This window comes from Talpa occidentalis, unplaced genomic scaffold (genome assembly GCF_014898055.3).
Source record: "Talpa occidentalis isolate TD23 unplaced genomic scaffold, MPIMG_talOcc4v2.1, whole genome shotgun sequence".
Classification (NCBI taxonomy): Eukaryota; Metazoa; Chordata; class Mammalia; order Eulipotyphla; family Talpidae; genus Talpa; species Talpa occidentalis.
The window spans coordinates 34,171,829-34,193,526 of record NW_026555331.1 but is presented as its reverse complement, the minus strand read 5'-3'; the positions used below and the strand labels follow the sequence as shown (position 1 = coordinate 34,193,526).

General features: G+C 40.6%; 1 long non-coding RNA gene across 1 annotated transcript in view; it reads left to right on the top strand.

Annotated features, from left to right (window-relative positions):
* LOC129145291 (uncharacterized) overlaps nucleotides 1-21,698 on the top strand; it is a 68,507-nt gene that overhangs the window by 22,834 nt on the left and 23,975 nt on the right. The window lies entirely within an intron of this gene.

Sequence of the window (21,698 nt, the reverse complement as noted above, 5' to 3'; positions counted from 1 at the left end):
AAAGCTTATTTAGGGTTTCCAGTGATCAGAGATTGACAACAGTCTGAAGGCCAAGCAACAGATAGCGTCCAAGTTCTACCATGATTGCGTCAGTGTGGAAAGAAGTTGTGGCATGGCCTCACCCAACTTGACCAGCAGTTCATCAGGGCCCTGGGTCCTTGGCCTTCCCCTCCGGCCAGTCTCTGAAGGTCCCCTTTCATTGCTTTGTTGAGTCCACCATGAAACAAATTCTTTCCAGAGCCTTGATTAACCTTATTAGAGCTCATAAAACTCAAAGTATTTCAGTCTGTCCAAATGTCTCCATTTTCTTCTAGATATTTGTGGTTTGCGGGCATTTTTACTGTCAGTTTTCAATTAGTAAAGAGATGTGGTGAAAAAAAAAAGGGGGGTGAATTAGAATTCAAGAGCAACATTCCTTACTGCCCCATGAAAGACTGAGAGAAGAGTGTCTAGACTCCAGAAAGGGGGTGAGCTACAAAGAACACCTCCATCCTTTTCACATTCCGAGGTCAAGTCAACTGCTGGCTTGTGGAATGCGTGTCGTGCAATTATATGACATAATATGGCCATTTTATTCTTGTCACAGCTGAAAGTCTTGCTGATGCATGATCATAGTTATGAAGATCATTTCTATTTCGTGGCTTGTGTGTGGTCATGGACTGTATGTTATCCATTAATGATGGAAAGTTGACCCTGGCTGTATTTTGGGTTCACTGAAGAGTTTGGTAGGGTCCGGCAGAACCCAAGGCAGTTGTGCCAAAGTTATCTCCACAACCCCCTGCTTCCTTAATTGTAAAATCCATGTGTATTTTAACAAAAATCTCACCCATCTGTTTCTGATTCATTTACACGTAATTCATCAAATCTCCTTTTGTCAGGCTGTCACGTCCCACAGGTTCTGCACTGGTGTGCCATGCTGAACCCTTCTTCCCTGAATATCAAGAAGTCTTATTCGACCAAGAGATGACATGCTCCATTCCCTGGGGTCAAAGGAGTACAATGGGGTTGGGGGGCAGGCGGTGGGAAAAAAGATGTTCCAAATTCCAACCCCCCTGGTGCTTCAGTCCACTGTGGGCTTGGCAAAATGTCTCTTCTCATCCACAGTGCTAACTTGATTGAGCTGTTATTGTTACAGTGTGCTTGTGAGTGTGAGTGTGTGTGCGCGCACGCACTGACTGGCTATGATTAAACATCTTTTGTGGCATTTACTCAGACTATGGGTGGGCTTCACTTCTCTGTAATCAGACCAACTGGCTGACTTCGAGAGTGGAGCTGGACTTAGTTCCTCCTATGACTTCCACTGTGCTGGGCTGTATCCACCTGTCAACCAGGAGCAGAAAAATGAGAAGCAAGAGCTTTCAAAAACAGGAGGAAGAACTCAAGTTCTGGGAGTTCTCCCAGCATTCTCCCATTCCAGCAGCTTTATTCCCAGATGGGGAGAGGGCATGCACATGACCGTGGGGCAGATCTACTCTCAGCACAGATGAGCAAGAGGCGCAGTCACTGTCACTGCACTGTTCTGGACACTGGCAGCATGTCAATCCACCCAGATCCTCCCCCCAAACAGGAAGTAATGCAAAAGACCTGGGCCACCTAAGGGTACCCAGAGCCCAGGTAACAATAGTGATATCAAGTGCTAGATGTCCTACCGTACCAGTTCCTCAGAGACAGAGACAGGGTCACTGGCAGCTGAACTCTATCCAATCCATTATTTTTTAAAGCCTATTGAAATCTTGGTTATTTATCCTGCTAGTATTCATAATATTCAGGGTAATGTCTTCTGTTGCATCTATCAATCCAGTTTTCTGTAGTTAAATTTTTCTTATAGACTTAGATTATTTCATTTCCTCATGGCTTCAAAGGAGATTCTGTACCATATAGAAAATCTAATACACAGCGATGTTTGTGGAGTGCTGTGGACTTTTTCGACTTACATGTTAGAGTTCCTAGGGATAAGACTTCAGAAATCGAGAATAACACTGTGTTACTTAATAAACAGACACTGGGGTTAAGTAAGGAAAACAACTTTATTTTGGAAATATAAGAGGTATAATTATGTGTGAGAGTAACAGTTCTAAACTGTGGTGTAATGACATACTTTTGTACCGTAGCCAGTTATGAGATGTGTTACGAGTGATCTGTTGTTAATAATAGTCAAAGTACTGACGTTTGTAAATTATTCACTTTTAAATAAAACTTAGACATAGCCTGGAGGTTATCTCTATAATCACTTTAAATCACTGCCTTCCCTAATACGCTGTACTGAGTTGAAAATAAGGGGTTCATATTACTTGAAGACCCCTGGAGTCACCCATGGAGACACAATGGGTACACCTTTGGGAATGTGTCCTGCATGTCAACATCATCCATCGTGCAATTTGTAGCAGAAAACAGTTGAGAATTACCACATTCAAGTTCAGGAAGTATCATGGATCTTTATGGCTTTGTCACTTGTTAATATTTAGGAATTCACTTTTTCTGTTCTTTTTTAGCCCTAACATTATATAAAGCAAACTAATACTCAGAAATGGATATTCAAGAGATTTAGTGGTCAAAGCAACATTCTTATACAGTATGATCTTCCAATATAGCAGACATAGAAAACAGCATTGACATTAATGTTGTGTGTGTGTGTGTGTGTGTGTGTGTTCATTTGTAAGATTGATTGGTTACTTGCTTAGTGTAGGGAAAAAATTACTGGTTCTGAGAACCATAGGCACCACTGAGATCTGGAAAACATAAAGCACTAGGAGATTCATGGAAAGCTGGAAAGGGAACTAATGATGGCCCTAGAGAGAGTGCTAATGAGGCCCATGTCATGACTCCATGTCCAACCTGTGTACTAATACTATCTGACTTTATAATTTCCCACAGCCATAGCCCCACCCCTACTCCAGCCTCTGCCAATTATATATCATACATGCTGTGGGCAAAAATTTAGAGCAAATGATCGAACATCACAATTGATACAGATCACTGAGAACTCACTTGTCCCCAAACTCCTACCTGTAATTAAAAGCACCTACTCCCAAGGATATAAAGGAAAGCTTTCTGCAGTGGCATCTTAAAAATTCCTAGTATCTGGATAGCTCTGTAAATCCACATTGTAAACCATTTTACACTATTTACCCAGATGAGGAAGGACTCACACAATTTTTCCAGGGCAATAGGCAGGGCCTATTTCATCTGTTTCTTTTTCAAGCATGTGCTCATGACCTCTCTTCTTTACTATCCTTTGCCCTTGATATAGAGGCTGTACTTTTAGACTTGACAAATACTTGACCATGATTCACTAGGCAATAGAAACTCTGACTCCTATCATTCCTCCTTTTACCTACAACCATTAATTAAAGAAAATGCTGGGTAAAGTTGACAAAGAGACCCAAATGTACCAACCAAGTTCATAAGGTGAATTTTGGCATATCATGTGTCCCCTGCGGTCTCCATCTCCTGCTATCCTTGACCATAACCACCAGTTACCACTTCCTTCTCTCTCCTTCCCACGTTATTCCCAATTTCATGGTTTATCAGTCCAGCTGCTAGCTGAAATCCAACTGGCTAAAACATCAAGGAATTATGTTAGCTGGAAGTCCAGGTCGACAGATACATTCAAGTCTCTATTTCTCTGTGAGTCTCTACCCTCTTGCACCTTTTAGCTCTACTCTGAATCTGATGTCACCTGTGGTCATAAGATGGCAAGAAGTAGGGCATATCCTTCCTTATTCATATCACTTGCTGTCCTGTTTTCTTAAGAACACGGAAGAACTTTCATGAAGCCTCCAGCAGTATCCCTCCAGACCAGAATTGGGTAGTATGTTCATTCCCAAAGCATTCACTGACAAGTGCATTAGATTCCTTTGATGTAACAGGATTAATTGGGTCTCACCTCTGAAGCTGGAAATAGAGCAACTAGCCCCCAAATCATGTGAACACGATTGGGATATTATTATTGAAAAAGAAGAAAATGGATGCTGGGTAGGTAATCAACAATGTCCACTATAGATATTGGGTATTTTCCATATTAAGTTCTGTGTCAGTTCCTTTTAGCTGTTCAGGTGATATATTGATGTAACCAATGAAAAGAATAATGGTGAAACTCTTCTCTACTGCCTTTTTGGGCCATGCAGAATAAAGAGAACTTTGAACTATGGGGTTAAATGGTATTGTGGTCCTTTGGACTCATCCCCCTCTGCTGGGCAGCAGTTGTATAATGGACTAACAACCAGGTCTGAAAGCTCTTCTGAACTTAAGCTCCCTTCCTGGAGAAGTGGCCAACTCTACATTCCCATGTCACAAAGCACTCAGGCCTCTGCGTGCAAACTCCCCACTCCTAGGATTTCAAAGGGCAGTCCATTCCTCAGATGGGGAAGGCAACTGGGCGGGGCCCAGGCACATGGCTCACATTTTCCTACTCACGATACTTTTTCCATTGACTCAAACAGCAGCTGCTTTTTGGAGGGCCATGTTTGCTTACGATGACACAGACTGTTTCCGAACTCTGAAGTGGTCATCTTCAGATTGGTCAGTGTGATATAACCTCTTTGGAATCAGACTTCTGTTGCCCTGACTGCCCTTGTGATCCTAAAATAGGTCCTGGGGTTGAACCACTCATTAACATGTAGACATAGCAGTTTCCTCCAAGCTAAAGAAGAAAGGAACCAAGATTGTTATCACTGATCCCTTGGCATTGGCTGGTCCAGAGTTGCCCTTACTCAGCTAATTCATTCCTTATGTTCAGACAGTGCAAGGTTCCAGAACCTCCCACCCTCACACCAGTCAAAACCAAAGGCCCTATGCAGGTTCAAGTCTGTCCTCTGAAACTATGTCTTAGGGAACGTTATTACCTTGTTCTCAGTTCTACCCGACTGCCTAATCTGCTACCGCAGTCAACTCTAGCCTTCCTTTCTCTACATATAAATAATATTTTAACACTACTATTCTGGATTTCTACATTTCACGTAAGCAAGCCCCAGTCACAGCTCTGCTCTTTCAATCTGAATTTCTGTTCTGCGTACATTGCTTTGTATCACTGGAAATACCACACAGTGGGTATAAATGCGGCCTCAATCAATTACTGTGTGAACTTAAGCACATTTTTTAGAATTTTTCATCATCTAATCAATGTTTCTAATGAGGATACAGGCACCATGTTAAGCTCTAAGAAGATAATGAGAAAACTCACAGCACAGGGTTGTTGTAAGGATGAAACGAGATAATGCGTGTCAAGTGCTTAGCACATGGCAAATGTATAAAAAACTCATAAATAGTGGCTAGTGTATCTGTTGGCATTCCCTACAATTCTATTCTTCAGGAGTTCCTCAATCTCTTCTGCATTCATTTCAGTTTTTCATGCCTCCTGGATAGCCCACAGCTATAGATTGGACAGCTACTCAACCCAATGGTTAGCTGGTGATGTTTGCCTAGCAGGGTTCCCACACATGGCGTGTGGTGCAGCTAGCGTGCCAAGGCCTGCACCTAGTGGGAGACAAGGCGCGGGGCTCAGCCAGCCCAGGCTCAAATGCCAAGTGCTGTGTGCCTGTTCTGCTGGCGTGTGAGTGCACTGCCTGTGGAAGGGGTGCACACGTCTTTAGCCATAATTGTTGCATGGCTGTTATAAGCCGTGAGGTCTGGTAACACCAGCAGCAGCTTATCAGGTTTCAAATATACCACATTCTTCCAGATTTCCAGATGCTCTTCTCCCTCTTTCTCCCTCTCACTTTCTCCCACCCACTGTATCCCTTCCCCATTCTAATGTGCCCCAGATTGCTTACCGCAATCTAACAATTTGAAATTAAGTTGAATAAAACTTAGGAAGGAAAAAAAAAACAGCTGGATGTTTATATTTAAGGAGAAACAGGAGTGGAAATTTACAACACGCCTGGCTGTGCCATGCGGCTCTCACGGATCATTCACTGCACACAGAAGGACAAGTGGAGGTGGCGCAATGCTCTCCAATTTAGAGGCAAGAAATAGAAGAGAGGGCTGGCCCAGGAGCACAAATTCACAATTTATTTGAAGCTTCTTGAAGGAAAGGAGTCCACTTGTCACTATATTAGTATCTATTCTGTTAACAAAAAATAAACTATGTAAAGGTCTGCTTACTAGAAACTACATACAGTCTCTTGTCCACATGAGAAATAATTCTCCTGAGACAGTCTGAGCAACTGCAGTCTTGGTTGAAGTGTTACTACACAGAAAGAGAACTTTCTTCCTTGAAAGAAATGGAAATGTTCCTTGTTTTAAATGGAAATAAAAACACAGCACCATTTTTGTTCTTTGAAGGATCTAAAGAGTCCTCCGGATTCCATCTTCCCTACTAGACATTTTGACATTTGAGAAACTTCATCCATCCTTCTTAAGTAAAATCTTAAGAAGATCCGTGGGTTATGTCAGCATGACCCTTGGAAGGACTGCTATAGAGAAGTCACCCCACTGGGAATGTATTTATCCTAATAAATGAGTGCTACTAACTGGCAGAGAGTTGAGAAGAGCATTGTAAGATGTTGAAGGAAGGACAGCAGGAATACAGAGTTGTGTCAAATGATTGGGAGAACGTGATGTACAGGATTTCACTGGCTTTTCTGTTCCTTAAGACACTCGGGGGAAACCAAGTCACTCAGTCTGTGCTACTTTGTTACGACAGTCCTAGGAAACTAATATAGATTTTGGTACCCGGAGTGGGCTGGTTTGCCATAGCAGAAACCAATAGTCTCACAGTTCTGGACACTGACAGCCAGAAACCAAGGTATCGCAGGCCCATGCTCCCTCTGAAGCCTGAGGTGATGTCTCCTTGCCTTCTCCTAGTTTCTCCTGGTAGCCATCATGCCTTAGCATTTCTTGCAGCTGTATCACCCTGAGCTCTGCCTTTTACTCCATTACATTCTGTCTGCATGTCTTGTGTCCAAATTTCCCTCTTCTTATGAGGACATAAGTCACATTGGATTAGGGAGCACCCTCATGACCTTATCTTACCTCGGTTAAATGAAAACTCCAATTCCAGATAAGGTCACGTGCACAGGTTCTCAGGGTTAAGACTTCAATCTATTTGGGGAGTACACAATTCAGTTCTCTCTAAGCCCCCAGTAGACCATGTCCTTGGTCTTCTTAGTTGACTGCAGTTGGTAAATGGTCATTGAGAGTGAATTTGCTTGAACTTTCAAAGACTAACTTGTGGATAAAAATACCACAGCAAGCAAGGAAAATGGATGCTGGAGATGAAAGGCCACCAGCCTTGGGCGACTTCCCTCTTTATGAACTAGACAGGCTTCCACATGCTCTCGAAAACCTGAGAGCTCCAAGAGAAGTCAAGAACCTCTGACTCTTTGTGAAATGGATGGAAAGGTGTGAAGAAGTGGAAGGTATAGTGGTTTCATAGGATGCTGGATGCTTTATTCCCAGCAGGCAGTCTGATCTCTTGCACTCAAAACACTGAGTTTCCCAAGACATTGGAGAGACATAATCACAGCTTTCAGACATACAAATCATCTTGGCAACAGTTTCCAAAAAGCGAAGGATCCAGGATTCTTTTTTTGCTGAAGCAAATCTAAGTGATGACACAAAGGAGCACCAGGACGCCGTGTGTCTGTCAGGGGAGAGGGCTACATTTGAACCTCCTCTGGGCCAAATGCTTTCAGGTAAAATCGAAGCTCTGAGCTTGATTATTTCCTCCCCACAAGCAGGGGGACGATTCAGAGGCACTTTCAGCATCTGGCAACTTGGATTTCGTGTCCACAAAGTAAAAATGAAATAATGCACATAGCAAAACATAAACACATTGTAAAGTGCATTCAGCCTCAGATTCCAAACCCAGAGACCCTGCATGGTTTAGCAAAGGGGAAGCCAGACTCCTGTCCCAGGGGGGAGAAACAAAGCCTCCAAACTGACAGCTGCTATCATTCCAAAACAAGTCATTGTTTATAAATGAATATTCTTTGTGATAAATTATTGAATTACATGAAAACTCTATGATTGCCTGCTGTTGCCAGATTTGGTTTTGGTCTCAAAAGCCAGCATGGAATGCACTACAGACAGAAAGCAAAATTAAAAACTGCTGGTCTTTTCTCACAAAATTCTGCAAACTCTCAGTCTCCCACTAACCTGCAATGCTGCTTCTGCCTTTGGATAACCAAAAGTCCCTTCAGAATATTAATAATCTATGGTTTTGGATTAGAGATATTTTGACTTATTTGGAGGAAAAAATGTAGGTATGATTCACAGCTTGTGATTTACTTTATGCTAATGGGCCTCTCAAAATCTAAACATAGAGAAAGACATAGCTTTTCATGACTGTCTACTCTGTGCCAGGCATTGTGCTGTTTGCTTAGCATCATTGTCTTATTTAATCCTCACAACAGAGGGTTATAAATATGGGAAATCATTATTACACCCATTTTATAGGTAAAAAAACTGATGCATGCAGCAGTTAAGTCATCTGCCTAAGTTCACACAGCAGCAAAAGGAGAATATCAGGTCTGGTACCAGATATTTGAATCCAAAACCTGTGCTTTGTCCTCTGCAGCACTGGGTTCCCACCACAGTTTAGTCAATTGTTAGGTTTTGTACTAGTACTTAAGAGGAAGTCCTTTTTTTCAAAGACTGTTTTCCAAGTTTCTTGTATATTCTCTTTCAAGTAGGTCTGCTTTGTGAAAAAAAAATATTATAGATGAATAAAATTATCATCTTCTTTGATGCATCTGTTCCTTCAGAACTGGATTTCCCAATCTTCTTCCCTATCCTGTTTCCAGGAAAATCCACTTGATTCCCGTGGAATGAGTAGGAGCAGAAACAGCAGCACAGCTTCCAAGCCCAATGTCACTCGCCACACAGTGCATCTCTCTAAACCCCAGTGCATGCCTTACACATGGCAGTTGGTAAGACTTACCCTGTCTATTTCATGGATTACTGCAATGCTTACACCATCTAATGTTAGGAAAATATTTTGTAGCTCATAAAGCTACTAATAACTTACTTATGCCCTAGACTCTTCTCTGATTCAAAGAAAAAGAGGAAATTTTTTTGAGAATAAGAGTTTGGTGTCAGCCAGTGGTCTATTGACAAGCGATGTCTCTGAATAAACAACTGAATTTTAGTTTTTACTGGCTTTCATAATGATGTAATCCCACCAAAGCCAATTTCAAGTTATGGATATGGCATTACTGGGCACAGAGGTGGGAAAAGGTGCTGTCATGAGTCAGTGCACAATAGATCCTGCATGCCACAAGTTCTGAATAAATTGCAGAATAGTAACACTTTTTATAAAATCATCTACCACACCTGAGTCACATTGTGAGCTTCCCAAAGTAAATCCCCCCCTCTTCATGTGTTCACTTGATGGTAACATGATGGTGCCTCTGGTTGGAACAGAAAACCCAGGCCTCCAAGAAACCTTGCACAGATTCCAAGCAAATCTTGCCATTTGCTATTTCAACCCCAGTCTGAGAAATGAGTGTCTGCTTCATCCAGAACGCACATATTGCCCAGAAAAAAATGTGTTCCAGGGAAATGTCAGTTCTCTGGTCAGCTACTGGGTGCCAAGAACAAGAGGTCATTTCAGCCACTCTTTTTTTGTTCATGGTATAACAGCTTTAAATTTGGCTACGTATGAAACACACACACACACATATGCAGAGGCTTACACATGGTAATTTCTGCCTCATGTAAAAGAGGTCTGAAAATATATCAACCAGAGATGACCTACATCAAGGACCCACACTTCTTCCAATTCCCTGCTTCATTGATCTCATGGTGCAGAATGTCTGCTTGAGCTCTAGCCATGGCATGTGAGTTCCAGTTAGCAGGATGAAGAAAGGAGGGATAATAAAGGCACACTTTCTCACTTTTAAGGAGAGTTCCCAGAAATTCCACACAATATTTTGCTTATATCTTGCTGACTGGACCCTAACCATATGACCATACCTAGCTAAAAAAAAATCTTGAAAATATAGTCATTCATCTGGAGCCAATGTACCTAGCTAAATATCAGGTTCTTTCATTGAGTAGGAAAAGAAAATAGTTATTGGGACAGGCTATTGAACCCTCTGGTATGAGTTCACTCATGTCTTTATTCTAACTCATCATCAAAAAATAAATGACTATTTTTCCATTTTTTACCTATAGCTCAGCACTCTCTCCTCATTCACCTCTTATAGGTCAGATGAGAAGTTAACAGTTTACAGTAATTTAAATCGCATATCTATTGACTGTCAAATCAAAAGAAACTCTATTTCTGGGATGTGTGTGCAAAATATACAATAGTGCCTCTGATGATCATTATTGGGAAGACAGAGGTACTCATATGTGTTTACTAATACTATTATAGAAATAGATGGAGGTTCCTGTCTTTCTAGATGCATTTGTGTAAAATGCAGTGTTACCAGTTACCTACTTTGATAAAAGGGAAATGTGCATCTCATTCTAATTCATACTGGAAAAATGGTGGTGGTGGGGGAAGTCCTCTCTTTTCCTATACTGACCATCTGGACTCTATGGCATGGAATACACTATCTCCAGAGGAGAGATGTATTCTGGCAATCACTAGTACACTCCTGCACCATTTTAGACCAGAAGAAAAACAAATTCTACTGGATATTTCAATAAGCCTCCAATGGGTAATTTTACTCTAATCCTATTTATTGTCTCACGACCAGATATGCCAACTCTTCCCATCTGTGTTCACCCCTAAAGAGCTAAAATCTGTGCCTTCCTGGATTTTAGGTGTCTTTTCACATACACATAAGGGGGAGACTGTCATTGTACGAGAGTGCATGGCACATCAAGGAGACTGGAGAAAGAGGGCAGGTCTACACCCATCAGGGTGTTGTGGATCATCTCAGAAGTTTGGGGCTTTACCCTGAAAGCAATTAGAAGCTGTGTTAAGGATCATGCAGAAGGAAGTTAGATGGTCAGGTTTGCAATCAAGAGACAACATCTGTTGGCAAATAAGAGAAAGAATGTGGAGAGCAATAAGAATTGACTGTAGAGACAAATCATGAGATGATGGCAGCTGTGAAGGTGAGAGATATGGGTTATATATATATATATATATATATATATGCATACATTCTGCAAAAATGAAAAATGATGTTATATATATAACATATATATAACATATATATAACATATATAGCATATATAACATATATATAACATATATATATAACATCATTTTTCATTTTTGCAGAATGTATGCATTTTCTTCTTGGTTATATTCCCCATAAAATTCCCACCTCTCTTATTTTGACCCTAATCCCTCCTCTCCTCACCCCCCCCCCTTAGTGTGTCTCTGGTTTATAGTTGCTTGTTGATTTTGATTATTACTTTATTATAATTTGTCTTTTTCCTGGTCCCTTATTTAGGTTTTCTAAATTCTTGCTATGAGTGAGACCATCCAGTATTTTCCTTTTTCTTTCTGGCTTATTTCTCTGAGAATTTTCCCTTCCAGCTCCATCCATGTTGCTGCAAATGGCACAAGTTTATCTTTTTTGAAGGTATGACGTTTTTAACAGGTATTATGATCATGGGGTAGAAATCAAAGGACCGATTTATGGCAATGCCCCGTATGGAATCAAACACACAGGAGTCACAGAGTTCACCGTGACTTAGAAACACTTGGCAAAGCATTGCAGCCTAGTGCTAGTAAGGACCTTAAGGAGGCTACTGTACCTCTTCTACATGCTCGTTCTAGACAAAAGGAATCCAAGCAGAACTCAAAAAGCTACATGAAAATCAATGGTCAATTCTGCAACAAAGTGCTTGTAGTGACCGTTGTGGGAATATATACTTGAATGAACCTGTAATAGACACAAACCCTCTGCCCTCAGGTCCTGCCTGCTGTACATTTACCCTGGGTTCACGAGTCACAGTAAATCTAGAGACTGAAGAGCAGGAGTTACTCTTTTGAAGAGACAATACTTTTATATTTGACATTTGACACGGAGCTAAGACCCACAATCTCATACAACTTAAAAAGAATACAACCAAATGAAAAAAATGGGCAGAAAAGCTAAATAGATGTTTCTCCAAAGAAGATATAGATGGGCAACAACCACATGGAAAAATGCCCATCATCACATCGTCAGGGAAATGCAAATCAAAAGCACAATGAAATACCACCTCATACCTGTGAGAGTGGCCCATAGCAAAAAGACCAGAAACAACAAATGGAGTAAAAGAAACTCTGAAACATTGTTAATAGGAATGTAGACTAGTCAGCCTCTATGGAAACAGTATGGAAGTTTCTCAAAACATTAAAATTAGTCTGTCATATAATCCAGCAATGCCACTCCTAGGTATATATCCAAGGAATACAAAAGTGCCAATTTGAAGGAATATGTGCACTCCTATGTTCATGGCAGCACTATTTACAATAGCCAAGAGATGGAAACTATCTAAGTGCCCAACAACAGGTGAGTGAATAGAGATGTGGTAGGGATACACAGGGGAACACTACTCATCAATTAAACAACAAAAAAAAGAGAGATGAATTCTTGCCATTTGCAACAATGTGGATGAAACTGGAGGAGATTATGTTAAGTCAAAGTCAGAAGACAGACAAATACCAGATGCTTTCACTCTTATGTGGAATATAAAAAAAGTGAAGACAAAGGAATAGACAAAACCAAAATAAAACAAACCCTTGATATCTAACTGCAGAACTGAGGGTACAAGAAGGGGAGGACTATTGAGAGCAAAGAGGAGAGAAATCCGAAGGACTATGGTAGAGGGTTATTGGGGCTCTGGTGGTGGGTGTGGTGTAATAACATGCATTTGTGGGTGTGGTGTGAACCTAAACCCTCAAAATAGAAAGTTGTAAATCAACATTACACCAATAAACATATTTCTTTAAAATGATATTGCTTTTTAGTTACATCTAAATCAGTTCTACAGCCTAGTGGATCTATAAGGCGATGTCAGCCTCTGGCATTATTTACCTCTCGTCAAGCCTCGTATTGGCCACTTTAATCACAATTGCTTGGGGAAAGTCCACCTGTATGACCCTGTCTGTCAAATCTTCTGACCAGAGTATTAGAATCCTTTTGATGTTTCTCTGCAAGTCATTTAGACACAGCACCTACCATCTTACCCTGAGAGGGACAGCAAGCCCCAAAGCCATAGCTGGATTCCTGTTGGAGGAGTGATGTGTGCATGAGGTGGGGGGCGTTCCAGGCATAATATGGGCCAGGAGAGAGTTTCATTTCTCACTCTATGCAGGCATGGAAGTGCAGTGGAGTAGTGGATTTTAGCTTTCAGCCTTGACTAATTGATAGGTAAGAATCTTACCACCCTAGAGAAGGATTTTCCCTTGCATTATATACTGAGGGCATCTTTGGACCAGGATATACATATAATCTAGATTAATATTAAAGAAAATATAGAGGACCTCCAGCAGTCCAACCCTGAAGAAAATTGTGGTATCAGCTACATGACAAACACTACGCTGAAGTCACAGGCCGTCCGAATATATGTTCCCACTTCAAATTTTGCATGTAGGTTGGCTAAAGCCAGGTTCTGGAATGTTAATTGGGACCTGATCGCAACTAATGGGCCAGAAATTATGAAATGCTTCATGTTACCGGTCATTTAAACCAGAGAGTTAGGAGTCCAGTTATGGTTAGGTTCAAAACAAGGTTTAAATCTAATATATTTATTGCAAGTAACACTGAACACTCAAGTACCTTCATTTTAAATCTAAACGACACCACATATCGGATCTATTTCCTGCATCTTTGAACCATGCAGCAGCTGAATCTGCCATCTTTCTTTCCCATTTTGGAGGATTCAAATTGACATCTCCTACTATGTCACTCTACGTGGGAGCAAATGGGGAGTTGGGCTGCCATGCACTGTTTTACATTAGAAGAATTTAGTCTGAGAATCTAACACAAAGCTGATAACCCTACTGCCTGGATTATACCCAGGGTGGCATATCAGTATCCAAGTCATTCTTATTTTTTCAGTTTTAGACTGATAGAATTATTTTCACTTTCCATGGAACATCATTATGCCACTTTTTTTTCCCCCTAGAAATATTCACCGGAAATGTGCACTATACACTGAAATACAAACACAAACCAGAGCTAAGGGGTCTGTGTCCCCTAATGTCAAGCTTTTTTTGTAAAGAAAAATACACAGAGGTAGCCACGCCTCACTCTGGCTTCCTAGTAACCCCAGAAAAAATTCCAGAAATTTTAATTCTTTAGCCTGAGTGACAAAAAGGTTAAAATGTTTCCCAAAGTCCACTTAAGAATCATTCTGACCTTGGGAAAATGGATTTTGTTAGCCCCAATACCTATTAAGATTAATGGAAAGAAAGACTGATTTTTCCACCAGAGAAAGAAATCTACTCACAGTTTTAAGATGGGAGTTTTATTCTGTCCATTTCAAAGAGAGAGGACCTAGAGAGCCTGACAAAGAAAAATTCCCACCAAGAATGTGAGGTACATTTATGCCTGTGGCTGGGATACTCAGCTGGGTGATACTGTGTAGCCCAAGTTCTTTTAAGGGGTTGTTGCATGGGTAGGTGACTCTGCTCTCAGTGCTAACAGCCACTACCCTGACCACAGTTAGGCCTTAGGGTGTCCAGGATGGCGCTCAGAAACTGGAACCTTATTCAGGATATAAACAGTGCTTGTGCCTGTCAACCTCATGACCCCTCAGCATCAGTCATTTAAACCAGAGAGTTGAGTCAGCATCAGGGGCTGTTGTTTCCTGTTCAATTACTGATCTTCACAGTGATTCCTCCATCTCTCAGCTTCAGTTGCGCCTGCTTCTGCTGCTGCTGACCAGTTGACTCCTTGTACACCTTGAACAGTAACTCACAGGGAGGAACCTGGCACCACATACAAGCAGGTATCTCTGTGGGGCAGGGCCCCTGGGGTAGCTGCCTCACAGGCTGCTAAATTTTGACCAAGTGCTCATCCCTGCTGTTCCTAGCAGGAATAAAAGCCTATTGCTAAAAGACAGGAATCCCCAGATTCAGAGATGACTAAATGAGAACTCTGACTTTGATTACCAGCTCATGGAATTGATGTGAAGCAAATAGGCAGGAAGCCTTCTAATTTTTAAAGAATTCAGTTCAACCCAAGAAACACAAGCTTGACTGACAACAGCTTGTAATTACTCTACTCATTAGGCAATGCACAGGTCCCTCCCAAATTCCACTAGAAAGTAATGGGTTCCAAAGAAGTACAGCTCACAGAAAAAGCCTGTGTATCAATATCCTTCTCAGATAAGCCAAGAAGGACAATAGACAAGTGAGATCTTCCAGAAAGCACAGCCATGGTTTGCCAGATTAGCTGGCCAAGAAACTCACTTCATAGTCAGTACAAGGACTGTCCCTGTCAGGCCAGTTGGAATATATACAAGGAACCAGTGACCTCTCTCTGTTATTTTTTCATTATCCACTTCAAATAAAAGTTTTCTTTGCAATTGTCATCCACTATTTTATATATAGTGAGTTGTATTAGAAAGAGATCCAAGTTTAACTAGTGCAATAAAAGATCTAAAAATACAGTGACTCAAAGAAGATAGTTTATTTCTCTCATACAATAGCCTAGAGCAGTGCTGTCCAATAGAAATATAATGCAAGTCACATTTGTAATTTAAAATTCTCTAGCAACGCCATTGAAAAATGGAAACAGGTGAAATTAATTTAAAAAGTATATTTTATTTAACTTAATATGTCCAAAATATTATCATTTCAACATGCAGTCAATATAAAACATTTTTGAGATATCCTACATTCTTTTTTTTTTTTTTGTACTTATATATAGCCCATTTCAATTAGACCAGCCACATTTCTTGGGCTCAGTAACCACATATGCCTAGTGGCTACCAAGTTGGACAGTACCAAAGAAGAGGTAAGAGGGCAGGCCAGTGAAAGCACACAGTTCTACTCCACGGCATTAGTCAGGTCTATTTTACTATCCCACCATCCTCTTCAGCAGAGTTTCTCAAACTCAGCATTATTGCCATTTGAGACCACATAAATCTTTGTCATAAGGGACTGTCTAGTGGGTTGTAGGATATATTCCTGTATGCCATTATGTTCCTAGTCCCTATCAAATGCCAGCAGCAACACCTCCCCTTCTCCTACATTGTGACAATCAAAAATATTACCAATGTTGGGGGTTGAGTAAATCACCCCAGCAGTCATTTTCAAACTTAAGCATGCATCACAATGACCTGGAGAGCTTGTTAAGAGATTTCTGGGCCTCATTCCCATAGTTTCTAAATCAGTAGATCTGTGTGGGACCCCAAAATATCCATTTCTAATGAGCCTCCAGATGATTCTTATGCTCTTTGAGAAACTCCCCAGGTTGCCATGCATCTCTGCCTGTCTGACTCACCACTGCATGGCATTCTTCCTCTCAAAAGAGAGATGGAGGGGAAACAGGGCAGAAAATACTAGGTTTGAAGGGTTTAATGAAGAAGTTGTATTGTGACTGCTATTCTCATCCTTTTGTTCAGAATTTGGACTTATGACTCTACCTAAGGGCAATGAAGGGTGGAAAGGTTAGCATCTAGCTGGATGGTCACATGCCCAGATAAAACTCAGTAGTCTTACTGAAGGGAAAACTGGGAGAGTGGATATTTGGGGCTATTTGCAAGCTCTTCTATCTGCAGGATAGATGATATGATTTAGCCATAAGCTACCAGACTGTGAAGAGGCGTTCCACCCAATAACTGACCTAGAGAGACACATCTGTCACAGATCCTGATGTTGGGGTTCAAAAAGAGACTTGAATTTTTTCCCTTTGAAGAAGAGATGCTAGTGCTTCATCTAAGCATGAATTGTTGAAGGTTGAGGTATGGTAGAAGGGGGAGACCAAAGGAGTAGTTTTGCTAATGGATAAATTCCTCAATAACCATTCCTGACCCAATTCCTACTCAGACAAGAAATTCTAGGATTTGTGGTTTAGAAACTTTGACCCCACCCTCAGCTCCCTAAGTTAACCCTGACTGATATATGTTCATTGAGGAATCAGGTTTCCCTTGTCACAGAGGTAAGTGCAGGGATGCGCTCTTGATCTTAACTGGTCCAGCCAGAGGGAAGTTCATAGTTGTTGTTTGCTACGTGGGGCAGGAGAAACTGCTGTTTCTCCTGGATGTGAGGGAAGAAATTATATAGCCTTGGGACAGCAGTCAGCTACAATACGGCAGAGAAGTCAACCTGAGCATGAAACCAAAACATAAAGGCAGAGAAATGAATCTGCTATTCCGATGACATTCTGAGCTCTAGATCAAACCACGCCTGATGTTCTACCTCTGGAATTTTTAGCTAAGCCAACAAATTTCATGTATTGTTTAAATCAGTGTGGTTTATGTTCTCTGTCAATTGTAACCAAAAGCATTCCCAATAATGAATTGACCTGAATGTGTTTCTTCCTTGGCACCTGAAAGTACCTAATAAAGGAAGGGCAAGTTTATCTCCTGGGCATCTACTATAAGCACCTCACTATATGAGGCCTTGGCATGCATTAGCTCACATGTCTCACAGTAACCCTCGAAGTAACTACAAATCAGGAAATTGAGATTCAAAATGATTAGCTAACCTTCCCAATGTCACTCTGAGAATAAGTGGCTGAACTGAGAATTGAGTTTGAGCAACTCTGGCCTCATATATTATTTTTTGAACCATGTATATAAATAACAAAGGTTTATATGTTTACTCAAACTCCACGTGGAAAACCATTCTGACTTTTGAAAATCTGATTCAATGATCAAAAACACATGTAGAATATTAGTTAGAAGGTGGTGTAGACTGTAGTAGGGTTTTATAGGCATCTTGGGCAGGTCCTTCAGAGTAATTGGGATGTGGAATGTGGAAGTCATTTTTATGGGAAAGTAGGGACATGGCCTCCTGTAGGTAGCCTCAGGCAAACGAGTGAGTGTATCAAGAAAAAAAATCACATTGAACCTGGTGATAAGGTTCATGAGGATGTTAATTAAAAGAAATCTCATATTTCAAGGCTGCATTGGTGATATACTTGGAAGCAATGGCATATGACTTGCACATAACAGAAACATAAGGTTTTAACCCGAGATGTCAGTCTTCTTTTGAAAATGCAATGCATGGTTTATGAACTCTCTGTGGAATTCCTCTGTGCTCACCTACCTCCTCAGAGTTCCTACTTCTCAAATGCATGGCAGAGCTCAGCTATGGATTGGAGGGAGATACCCATCTTACATTTTGCTTAAAGATGATAGTTTGGCTAACCCTGATGTTTTAGCCAACTCTGAAGCCACATATTTGTATGTTACTCAAAATGATTATTCTCAAAATGAACCATAAGAATGGTTCCTTTTTATATTCTGAGTAACAAACACTGGGCTTGTGCTTGAAATTTATCCTCTGGATTGAGTTAAATTTATCCCCTGAAAAAAAATCCGCATGCCCTTACCCTTCTCCATAACTTCCTGTTCCTGTTCCATTTTTCCTTCATAAACTTTACATTGAAAATGTCCTCAAAGTTCTCAAATTCAATTTGGGAAAGTATCCCAATGTTAGTCCAATGATGAAAGTGTTTAGAACTTGGCTTGGTCAAGAGCCTATTTAAAAAAGGTTGCCTTTACCACCTAAACAAGCACACAATTATGTCTATCAGTAAATGCTAAAATGTTAATTAAAGAGACTTGATAGGATCCTTTAACATCAGGTGCTGAGTTAAAAGTAGATTTAACATCTTTACCACCTCATTTGTGTTCTAGGTTTGTCCTTAGGAAGTAAAATGTATTGAATTTTTCCTGCTGCATTCAGACTTTGCCATTCTCTTGTTATAGAAAGCCTCCTCTATGTAATTAAACAATTTCCCTTCTCCTGTCCTATAGCAGGGATTTCTTAAAATTTGGATGCTACCTTCACTTTACTAATACTCAGCTAAATCACATTTTCCATCTTCCTTGCATCAAGATGCTATCACATGACAGTCTTCACCATTAGAGTAGTGAGTGGAAGTTATATGACACAACTGGATGAGGTTTCATCACACTCTTTCTTCATTTATTGGCCAAGCAGATGCAGAAGACTTTGAGTTCTACAGGAACAGAAGAACCAATAGAAAGAAAGGCCTTGGGTTCCTGAATGACCCAAGCATGGAGCAGAGCACAGAGCATTCCTCCAATTCCAGCAGATTCACATTGAATTAGGACTTAGGCAAGAAATGAATCTTAGTTAGATTAAGTCACAAAACATGGGGGCTATGTGTTTAGCATTACTTACATGGACCAATTCATTGCCCTATTGAAAGAACAGATGAATATTTGGAAGAACAAAAACATTCAGGATACTAACTAACCAAGTAGTTCCATAGCTCTAGCTGTCTGAACCATGACACTTAGCCTTTGAGTCCATCCTACCTTGATCAAAGATATAGCCATAGGTGAAATGGTTTTATCTTCTTATAACTTCAGCCTCAGATCCTTTCAATAACTTCTCTCAGGCTTTCCTCATTCATCTCTTATTTTCCTCCTTCTACCCCAGTCTACCCCCGCTATAAATCCTTTTCACCCCTTGGATAAGGGGTCCAACTTATCTCAGATTCTATGACCTAAGATATCAGGTACATCTTGGGTATTAGGTACATCTTGTATATATTAATCCAGACTCAAATGACTCAAAAGGATGCCCCTTCAATAAAAGATAGCCTTTCTAGGATGTCATTAAAAGGCATAAAGGTTTTTTTCCTCCATTGCACACATAAAAGCACATAACAACAATACCATTGGCCTTTAAACAACTAAATCCAATAGTCAATTCTCAGATCTCATTCTACTAGACTTTTCAATAGCATTTGACACCAGTGGGTCACTCCCTCCCCCTTGAACATTTTCCTCATTTAACTTCCCAAGATACACACTCACCTTCTCTTCCTCCTATCTCCCTGGCTACCAAACTTCTTGCTGGCATCCCCTACCATCCTAACCTCTATGTATCAGTCCTTGGATCCAACATCTCTATTTTTAAATCCATTCAACTAGATATTGTTATTATCCAGTCTCATGACTTTCGATATCATCTCTACAGATAACAGTCAAATTTATATGTCCATTCTAGACTCCTTCACAACCTCCAAGACTTACATATCCACCTGCCATTGGATGTCTCTACTTGGCATCTTAAATTTAAAGCCACAAGCAAAGTCCTGATTCCCACTTCATGTGCCAAAGTGACTTACAAAATCTTCCCACCCCAGTAAATAGCAACTCCATTCTTCCTGTTGTTTGAGTTCACCTTTTTAAGTCCTCTCTTTAATACCCCACAGCCAAGTCATTGGCAATCAACTCTACATTTAAAATATATACAGAACCCAGTCACAGCTCACCACTTGCACTTCTACATCTCAGATTCAAGCTACCAGCATCCCTTATCTAACTGGGCTCCTGGGTCTCCCTGTGTAACCCTACAGTCTCTTCTAAACATAGCAGTAGAGTGATCCTATTAAAATGCATGCCTTTCCTCTATCCATAACCTGGCCCACCTCTACCAGAATGAAAGTCCTGTAATGACCCATAAAACCTTGTATCTTCTGTCCCCGTCACCTTTTCAGACCTCATTGATTCCTACTCCCCTGCCCTTCTGCCCCACATTAACTCCTCTCCAACCAACTGTTTCTCAGTTATGCCAACATGCAGGGTCTTTGCACTTAACTTTCTCTCACCTAAAATGCTCTCTTGCTTTCTTCTTTGATTAAATACCATTTTCCCAAATTGTCCACTTTCTGTCCTTTCTGCTATACTTTTCTTTGTAGTATAGATTTATCCATTCACCTTGTTAATTTTCTGTCTTTCCTATCAAACACTTTTATCAGTGTTGTTCATTTCTGTTCTCCAGTGACTAAAACAGTGCCTGGTAGGCAGAAGATACCATATAAATATTTTAATGAATGTCAACAATAGCCTTGTAAGAAATTTTGTCCTATTCTGTAGATGAGTAGACTGAAAATCAGAGAGGTTATAAAACTTGTCCAGTTAATAAGCAAAGCTGGGATTCAGATTCAGTTTCTGTATGACCCAAAATGCCACAGTAATTTCATAACACAATCTCACCTTCCAAGGGAACCAGATATTCACTACCACAAGATCTTTGACAAACTTCTGAGAGCTATGAAGTCAACTGAAATTGATTGAGTACTTGTAATTGTCTAGCATACATTTTGCATACATTACCTCAGTCATTCATGCAGTCAACAAGTACTGAGAATCTCCTATGTGACTACCAGTCTCTAAAAATCCAAAACTGGCAAAACAGATAAGGTTTCAACCCATATATGAAATGAAAACCACACAAATCAACCCAAAAATTGTACATAAAAGTGAAAGTAAGGAGAAATATACAGAGGTTAAGTTCCAAGAAGACTTCTCTGGAGTAGGGACATGTGACTGCATACTAAAAGGTAAGTAGGAGTCAGCTTGCCAAGGAGGGAGGGGAAACACTTGGACAGAGAGAGCAGCACTTGCAAAGACCCTCGGGAAAGAGAGTGCACCATGAGGAAAGGAGGCTAGTACGGCTGGGCCTAAGGGCCTAGAAAATCCATGCTGTAAGAAGAGATTGGCATGAGGGGTACAGCTTGGTTTTTTAGCCCTGTTAAGATAATATCGTTCTTAGCCCAGAGCAGTGGAGAGCCAATGAAGAGTTTTCATCTCAATCACAGGTTAACTAGTTTTTCCTGAGCATTAATTATTTGCAATACACAAATGAT